General features: G+C 38.9%; 1 pseudogene; it reads right to left on the reverse strand.

The window, feature by feature from the left end:
• Positions 1-6,327: 6,327 nt before the first annotated feature.
• LOC105532519 lies at positions 6,328-7,049 on the reverse strand (annotated as a pseudogene).
• Positions 7,050-9,233: the final 2,184 nt, after the last annotated feature.

Here is a 9,233-nt window from a genome sequence, read left to right on the forward strand (position 1 = left end):
TAGATGACAAAGCTTAATTGGGCCTCTAAACCTTCTCAACACAAAAGTCTGTTTTAAGGTAGACTTCTGTTGCCATTCACACGAAAAAATATCTCCTTCAGAACGCTGAAACTCAAAAGCTGATTAGTCTCCAGTAGAGGAAACAGGACCCCAAACCTTAGGAAGATAAAAACCTGGCTGGCTTCCTGGTGGGGTAAAAGGCAGTTTTTATTCCTTCATGATGAATCTCCCGCAGCAGCAGGAACACAATGCTGTTTCTCTGTAGGTCACCCTTTCACATTAAATTTGCTATAAATCAACCTTCCACACTTGCTAAAGCATTGTCTTTTCCTATAGATGCTACAGTGAAAAACACTCTTCTAGGAAAGTCATTGTGAATCAAGGGCTGTGTCTGTCCTCATGGAACTAAATGGCCATTAAATGAGGATGAATTCTTGCTCTATGCTCACCTTATCAAGAATAAATGAAAGCCCGGTAATCCCTATGTGTAACTATGAGAGGAGATACAGTGATGCATTTTGATGGAGATGGGGGGTTAAACATTCTGGGCTACCTAACTGACTGGTCACTGTAGGTTTGGGGAATGAACTCTAAGAGTTCCTGCAGAAGACATGTAGTTGTGGGTCATGGTGGGGGCTGGAGAGAAAGGGAGGGAGGGGAGAGTGAGAGAGCAAGAGAGCAAGCAAGGAATTGATGGGTATGGAAAACAATATGCTTAGAGGAAGGGAGTAAAATGCTAAAAAGCATCTGCATATGAAGAATTAAAATCCTGAAAGCCACATATTAGTCCTTAGCAAACCTATCATACTACCTCCAGCAGGATGAGACAAACGAAAAATGAAAAGAATTCTGGATCTAAAACTGGATTACTTTATAGAATTGGCTACATGCAAGCTCTGAAACCAAGCCCAGACTTGAAGCTGGACAGTGGGCCTCCAGAAGGTAGAATTCAATCCTCTGGGGGTGTCCTGATAGATGAAGCAAAAAATATAGTGGAGACTCACAGAAGAGCCATATGTAGAAATCCACAGAAGTATGTAGCTAACCCTACCAAAGTAATCTGCTAGTAGAAAACAGCCCTCCAATCTTTTCGCTGGGGTTCAGATTAAGATTATAATCTCTAGGAAGACGAGGCAGGCATAGCCAGGCAGAAAGTCATGCCTATAGGGTTATGGCACAGGGAAGGTTATTGGTTCAGAAACTCATAATGTAATTTAATTACTACTGGAAGGGTACAAGATAGCCTGAAAATAAAGAAAACTTAGTTATCATAATCAGGAATAAAACCAAGATTGAATTACATGGGGGCAGTTTCCCCCATGTTGTTCTGGTGATAGTGAGTTCTCATGAGAGCTGATGGTTTTAAAGTGTGTGGCAGTACCCCCTTCTCTCTCTCCTGCCACCATGTAAGACATGCCTTGTTTCCCTTTTGCCTTCAGCCATGATTGTAAGTTTCCTGAGGCCTCCCCAGCCATGTGGAACTGTGAATCAATTAAACCTCTTTTCTTTATAAATTACTTAGTCTCAGATAGTTCTTTATAGCAGTGTGAAAACAGACTAATGTACTATCACTTATAGACATCTTACCAGGTGTCTAGCCCTCTGCTTTGTCTTTTAAATATTTTTTTCCTTTAATACTTACAATCACTAGTGAGGTAGGTGTTATTGTCTAATTTAAGAGATGAAGAGATTGGGCCCCAGGAGTTAAATTACTATAATCACATAGCTAGTAAAGAATAGCACCATGAATTGAACTCAAGGATCTTTGATTTCAATTGCAATTCATTGGTAAGCATGGAATTGCCCTTGGTTTCCTTCACTCCTTGCAGGGACCAAGGGTATTTTTAAAGATGGCTGCAACATTATCTCCTATTCCATATAGTCTGTTGCAACGTGACTTTGCCACTCCTCCACAATGAGGTGGAGTCTATTTCTTCACTCCTTCAAAACTGATGTAGATTACAGCAAATGTGATATGGTTCCAGTTACAAATTCATCCCTTAGTTGATGTTCTTAGGATGCTGCATCTCAGAACGCATCCACCATGTTATAAGAAATCTAAGAGAGATGGGTAAGGTCACATGTAGCTGCTCCAATTTACTCTTCCAGCTGAGTTACCTGCCGATAGCCAGCGTCAGCTGCAACTGAGTGGGTTGTCTTGGACGTCTGAATCGTTACAGTTCCCTGCTGACAGCCAGAGTCAACTGCAATTGAGAGGGTTGTCTTGGACATCTAAGTTGAACCTTTAGACGACTCTAGCTTCAGCCGACATATAACTGAAACCACATGAAAATTGCCTAGGTGAGTCTAGAAATGAAAACCAATAACATACTGCTCTTTCAAACTACTAACGTATATGGTTTGTTGTGCAGTAAAATACAACTGGAATAGCACCAAAGGTAAAATGTGTTGTAGGTATAGAGCTGAAGCTGAGCCTGCACATGAGGGTAAAGTAAGTCTAGGTGTAGAGAAAGAGGGAAGACAGAAAACTAACTATGCAATATGTAAGTTACTCTTAAGTTTGAGGTAGACAATGAGTAAGATGATTCAGTAACTTGAGGTTTTACATCTGCTACTTAGCTCAGATGTGTTAGCTGTGTGTTTATTTTCTATACATCGTAAAAGATCACTATGAACTTAATGGCTGAAAATAACACACATTTATTATCTCACAATTGCCATGAGTCAGGAGTCTGGTCACAACTTAACTGGGTTATCTGCTCAGAGTCTCGTAAAGCTGGAATCAAGGTGTCAACAGGCTTAGAGTCCTCTTCCTTCCTGACATGGTTGTTCAAAGAATGTAGTTCCTTGTCATGGTACCGTGACCCTCTGTTCCTAGAGGTCACCTGCAGTTCCCTGTCACATGACTCTCTTCATAAACAGTTTATATCACAGTAGCTTGCTTCTCCAAGGCCAAGAGGAGAAGAGCATGCTAGCAAGATAGAGCTATGTATATGACACAATCACGGGAGGCACATCCCATCACCTCCGCCATGCCTTATTTGTTAGAAACAAGTAATAGGTTCTGCCAACACTCAAGGGGAAAAGATTACGCAAGGTGTGGACATTGGGGTCACCTTGGGGTTTGTCCCCCACAGTCTCTATTCCTTAATTTATTCAGTATTGAATATCCAATCATCCATTCATCTACCCACCCATTCATTCTCTAAGCATGCTCCTTCCTCAAGACCTTGACATTTACTTTTTTCTCTACCTGAGACACTTTTGCCCAGAAATTTGCAAAGCTCAATCTCTGCCTTCCTTTAGGTTGGCAGATGTCACCTCATCAGCAAGGGAACCCCTAGACCATTCTATCTAAAATAGCCAATCTTGGACCCCGGCATTCACTATCCCCCTTACCCTGTTTTATTTTTAATAGCTCTTATAAACATTTGATACATATATTTCACACTTCCTTATTGACTGTCTCTCCCACCACAGTGTAAGCTCTATAACAGTAGGAACTGGCAGGGCACGGTGGCTCATGCCTATAAGCCCAGCACTTTGGAAGGCCGAGGTGGGCGGATCATGAGGTCAAGAGATCGAGACCATCCTGCCCAACATGATAAAACCCCGTCTCTACTAAAAATACAAAAATTAGGGGGGTTTGGTGGTGGGTACCTATAATCCCAGCTACTCGGGAGGCTGAAGCAGGAGAATCACTTGAATCCAGGAGGCGGAGGTTGCAGTGAGGCAAGATCGTGCCACTGCACTCCAGCCTGGTGACAGAGCGAGACTCCGGAAAAAAAAAACCCAATAAAACAGGAACTTTGTTTTATTCACTGTTGAAACCCTAAAACCTAAAACAGTGCCTCAACATAGCTGGAACTCAACAAAAATTTGTCGAATGAATGAACAAACAAGCATTTGTTGAACACCTACCATGTGTCAAAGATGATGCCAATTGCTTGGGGGACAACAGAAATTCTACCCTGAAGAGTCTCAGCTGTGAAAGAAAGAGTTTGCTAGGAAAGTACAAAAGCTAAAGCCTGAGAATGAAGATTTTGGAGCAAAAAATAAGACATTTTGGAATAAAACACAATCTGTAGCAACTTAAAGAAGATATCAGAAATTTCTCCAAATTCTGTAGAAAGCACAGATTAAAACAGAGGCATTTGGAGTTAGTGGTTGAGCCAAGGCAAGAACTTCGAAAATTAAAATTATGTCAAGGCAAAGATAAAAAAACAAATCATTTCAAGGGTGGTTGTTTAAAGGTTAACCTTTCCCAGAGGCTGAGAGTTGTAAAGAGACCATTAATTTGGGCAGTATTAAGAAGTGCTTTACCTGAGGGCTGTTGTGGCATGCTAGTTTTATTTGCTCCAATACGTAAGGGACCTTCTTGCTGATAAAGTCTGAAAGGTTTTGGATCATCTCCAGATGTTTTCTAGAGCCATGTATGAGGTTGCAGATGTGAATATTGTTCCAGTGAGAGCAAACTGAAAAAACTCATTTCTAGATGCTGAGTCTTGTAAAAAGAATGTATTGAAGGTGCAACGTACAAGGAAATATTGGAGCCAAAGCAACAGTAGCTAAGTGGAAAGGCTTTTCTGCAAAATAGGAGGGTGTGCAAACACAGAAACAATTTGGCCCTTAAAGCTGATTTTGGCAAGGTGAAGTAAAAATGCGAGCGCCACTGACAATAGAGTTCAATCATAAATAAAAGGAAAAACCAGTTACAACATGAGGAGAAATGAGTTGGTTTCCTTTTGCCTCCAGTCTTATTTTGTGGTGTCAGGGATCATGTCCAAGCTGTCAGAATACCCATGAAGAAAATATCCAGAGCAGCAACAACAGGACTGAGGTACCACAGCAGTTCACTGCTTATCTAAACAGACGCATGAAGCCAATTTCAAAGTGTGAATTCAACCTGGTCTTTGGTTTTCAGCTAACTGCCTAACTTCTACCACCCCTTGCTATTGGCGAGAAAGAGCTGAGGACAGCTGATTCAAGGAGCAGCATAAGAACTCTGAGTTGGTGATGGTGGGAGTGGGTGAAAAGAGTTTTACAGAAAGCATCATATACATTTCCAAAGCACAGTGGACACTACTTGTGCACTTTGCAATACCGACCAAATGAAGCTTCCATCTGGCAGAAAAAATGCAGTAACTGGAAAAGTTTTGAAGCCAAGGGGACACACTCAGCTGCATGACATCTAAATGCCAAAAACTTGTGCATTCTACTTAACTGTTAAGTGATTGGGAGTAACTGCTAACTCTGAAAAGTGTAATATGTTTGTAATTGTGAAATGCTAAATACTAAAGTAATGGTGCCAGTAAAAGTGACATTTGGTAACTTTGGAATCTCTGCAAAAAAAAAAAGAAAGGATCCTTGAAGGTGTTTTTGTCGCATAGACACTAGAGCAGTGGTTCCTTTACTTGCCTGTACATCAAATTTGCCAAAGAAACGTCTAACTTACAGATTTTTTGGCTCTACCTCTTGGAGATCCTGGATTGATGTCTGAGATCCAGAATCTATTTTTTTACTCCCAAGGGACTCTGATGGCCAGTCAGTTTTGTGAACCCTCAAACTAGATGACTTGAAGGAGGCCTACAGTTTGTATAAATAAATGACTGAAAGAAGGATGTTCAAGGAACAAAAAGTTAATTACTGTTTAGAATAATATAGTACTTTGGCCCCAGATGACAGAGTGCAGCTGAATTGAAGGTCTTGGAAGACAGATTCTGGCTCAGCACAAAGAGGAACCCTCTCACAATTAGATTTGAGAAGACCAGTGAAAAACTGAAAATCCAAGTACAGTCATCAGCGGGATGATAAATGTGGGGACCAGATTGTTGTTACATGTATAAACATATCCAATTGGATTGTGGCTTCTGCTGGCAATGAGTGTCTTCTTGTCACTGAACGTGTTCGAACGCTATGAGAACAGTTTTATCAATAGAGCAATCACCCTTTAATTCGCTCTGACCTGCATTCTGCCTCCATTGCTCTGCTAACCTTGCTTTTACTATGTTTCTGTCTCAGAACTGAAAAATTTAAAAAAAAAAAAAACACACTTTTTGTGATGTTAATAGCTAATGTTATTGACTGCATGGTGTTTACCAGGTATTATTGTATGCAATTTAGGTGTTGCATTTTTTTTCCTATTATTGATACTTTACTTAAACAAGAAAGTACAATTTCTTAAGGGGTTTCATAGTTGAAAAAGCTACAATTATATCATGTTGCAAATACATTTTTAAGTTTTTTTTTTTCAATTATAACATTAAAAAGTGCTGTAAATGGAACTGTTTGGCTTTGATTATATATATTTCTTCATAGTCTTTATATGGTATCTGCACAAAGAAATATCTTCTGCCTTTGTTCCAATTAATTGTTATATGTAAGTTGCTTTTTATTCCAGTGTATCCAGAGTGGTGAAATAACAAGGCCAGCCGTGCTGCCAAAGTTTGCTCCAAGCATATAGGAGGAGATGGGCCATATGTACGAACTCACTGACCTTGAGGATGTTACATATCCTGTACGTGTTAGTTTCCTTATCTGCCATGGTCTTTTCCAATCCAGTGGTATAGAAAGTACTCCGAGACATGCTGCCACAAAACTAGAAATTGTAGTGATCTGGACACTATTCTCCCAAGTGAATATAACTCCCTTTCCAGTGAAAACTCTTATCCATGCTTTGAGATTTGGTCCTAACAAAAATAAACTTGGTGGAGTAGTAAAAGCAGACAAAATAACCACAAATAAAAATGTTTCCATCTTCAACTCTAATGGTGGCACTCCATATAGAACAAAAATTACATGAATTACATGCAAGAAACAAGACATAAGAAATTAATACAGCATTTCAAAAATCCAGTCACCTTGTGTGATGATAAACTTCTTTTAGAGGATGCATTTGGTTTTGCTACTAAATATAATACTGGATTGACAGCAGTTAGAAAAACACAACAGATGCACAACCGTATTAAGTGTGCTTCCAATATTGAGGAGTTCTCCAAAAAGAATGATGGAATGAAGATGATCAGGCTAATTGAAAATACGCATAAAAGATGATTATACAATAGTCTCTTGATACCAGTGTCTTTCATTGTGTTTTCTTCGGTGGCTATCTGACTCTCCCACCTGCAAAAGGAAAAGGACACTGAGGCCTTCTGACATCAGGTATGACTCCCTGCCCTGACCTTTCTATGTGTTGTATGTAATGCATCCAAGAAACCTATAAAGTCAGTCATATTATCATTTAATTTTATATGATTTTGTAAGTATATTTGAAATTCCTACATCAGAGCCTCATAGGCAGCTCACAATTATGCTGTTAAAACAGAACTCTTGATTTCCAACCACTCTTTCAGGAACTGAGATAGGAATAACTTCAGTTTACATCCCTTTCTTGGTGATCTATCTATCTATCTATCTATCTATCTATCTATCTATCTATCTATCTATCCATCATCTACCTATCTATTTATCTATCTATGTATCATTTATCTATAGATAGACTGATACATTTCTGTCAAATCTAATTTATCAACAACTCTGGTCCATTCTACCTTCACAATATTTGGATCTGTTCAATTATTTCCAATTCACTGACACTAACCTGGCACAAGTTCACCTCTAATTGGACAATGGCAAGAATCACTTGATTAGTTCTTTGCTTAGACTATTCTCTCTTTTGAATGAGTCGATCTCCTTACAGAGAAGTTAGTTGTGGATGCTGTCCCCTTCTTCTTCCTGAATGAGTTCCTTCAGGGTTAGGCTGGAGATGATTTTTTTTTTTAACCATAAACATCATTTTGGTATTATTGCATAATATTCCATCTTGTAGCTATATATCATTTAACTATTTCTCTGCTTCAGATCATTTAAATAATTCCTAATTTAAAAAATTTTAGATTTCATTTATTAGAGCAGATTTAGATTGACAGAAAAACTTAGCAAAATATGCAAGGTTCCCATATACAGCCTCTTCCCTCCTTCCGGTTTTTTCTACTATTAATATCTTGTATTAATGTGGTATATTTGTTACACTTGATGAACCAGTATTGATACATTATGATAAACTTTGTCCATAGGTTACATTAGAGTTCACTGTGTGATACATACATTTGTATGGGTTTTGAAAAATGCGTAATATAATATATCAGACATTAGAGTATCATAAAAAACAGTTTCACTGACCTAAAAGTTCCCTGTATTCCAGCCTTCCAACCTCCCTCCTTGCCTCAAAACCCCTGGAAATCTCTATTTTGACTTTGTTTTTGCCTTCTCCCCATCTCTATCTGCCCACTGCCCCACCTCCACAAGCACAGTCAATTTCCAAGCACCATCACAAGAACTAATATCTCCAAACACAGATTTTAGAGAAAGACAAGTGTAGCTTTATATTTTCTATCTCCCTCATAGAATTCTAGGTCTTTGAGGAATCTTAGAGATTATCTAATCCAATGGTTTTTGTTCTTCAATATTTTTGTGTACAATTCGTTATTCTATTTTTTTTTATTGTAAGTGGAAGAAGGTAGGGGTCTGAACCAACATGAAATTTTATTTTGTAAGTAGAACAAGTGAACAGAATTATAAATTGCAGAGCCAGAGGCATCAGGCCAGTTTGGTATAGTCTTGCAAATCAAATATCTTATGGGTCTGCTTAGACCAACTGCATGTCGGTCTGTGATTTCAGCATGCCAGGAGTATGCACATACTTACAGGGGAGAAGAGTCAGAGGTCAAAGACACAATAAATATTATGTGGTGTGGTGGTTATTTTTATGTATCAATTTTGCTAGGTAGGCCACAGTGACCAGATAGCTGGTCAAACATTATTCTGGATATTTTGGAGAAGATGTTTTTTGGATGAGATTAACATTAAAATTGGTGGACTTTGAGTAAAGCAGATTGCCCTCCATAATGTGAGTGGGCTTCATCCAATCAGCTGAAGGCTGGAATAGAACAAAAGGTAGAGAATTCTGTCAGCAGGCAGCCTTTGAACTTGAACTGCAACATCGACTTTTCTTCAGGTCTTTATTTTTGTGGCTTTCCCTGCGGATTTTGGACTTGCCAGCATCCATAATCGTGTGAGCCAATTTCTTAAAATAACTTTTTCTCTCTTTATGCATTCGATTGGTTCTATTTCTCTTGAGAACCCAAATTTACTGAACTCAAAGTTGATGGGAAACAGTGAGTCATATTTTTTTGGTAGATATCATTAAGAGGATGCTAATTTTTGCTAGCTGTTTTTAAAAACCTGCTTTCCACTGGACTACTTCTGGTTTC

The sequence above is a fragment of the Mandrillus leucophaeus genome, unplaced genomic scaffold (assembly GCF_000951045.1).
Source record: "Mandrillus leucophaeus isolate KB7577 unplaced genomic scaffold, Mleu.le_1.0 Scaffold964, whole genome shotgun sequence".
In the NCBI taxonomy this organism is placed as follows: domain Eukaryota; kingdom Metazoa; phylum Chordata; class Mammalia; order Primates; family Cercopithecidae; genus Mandrillus; species Mandrillus leucophaeus.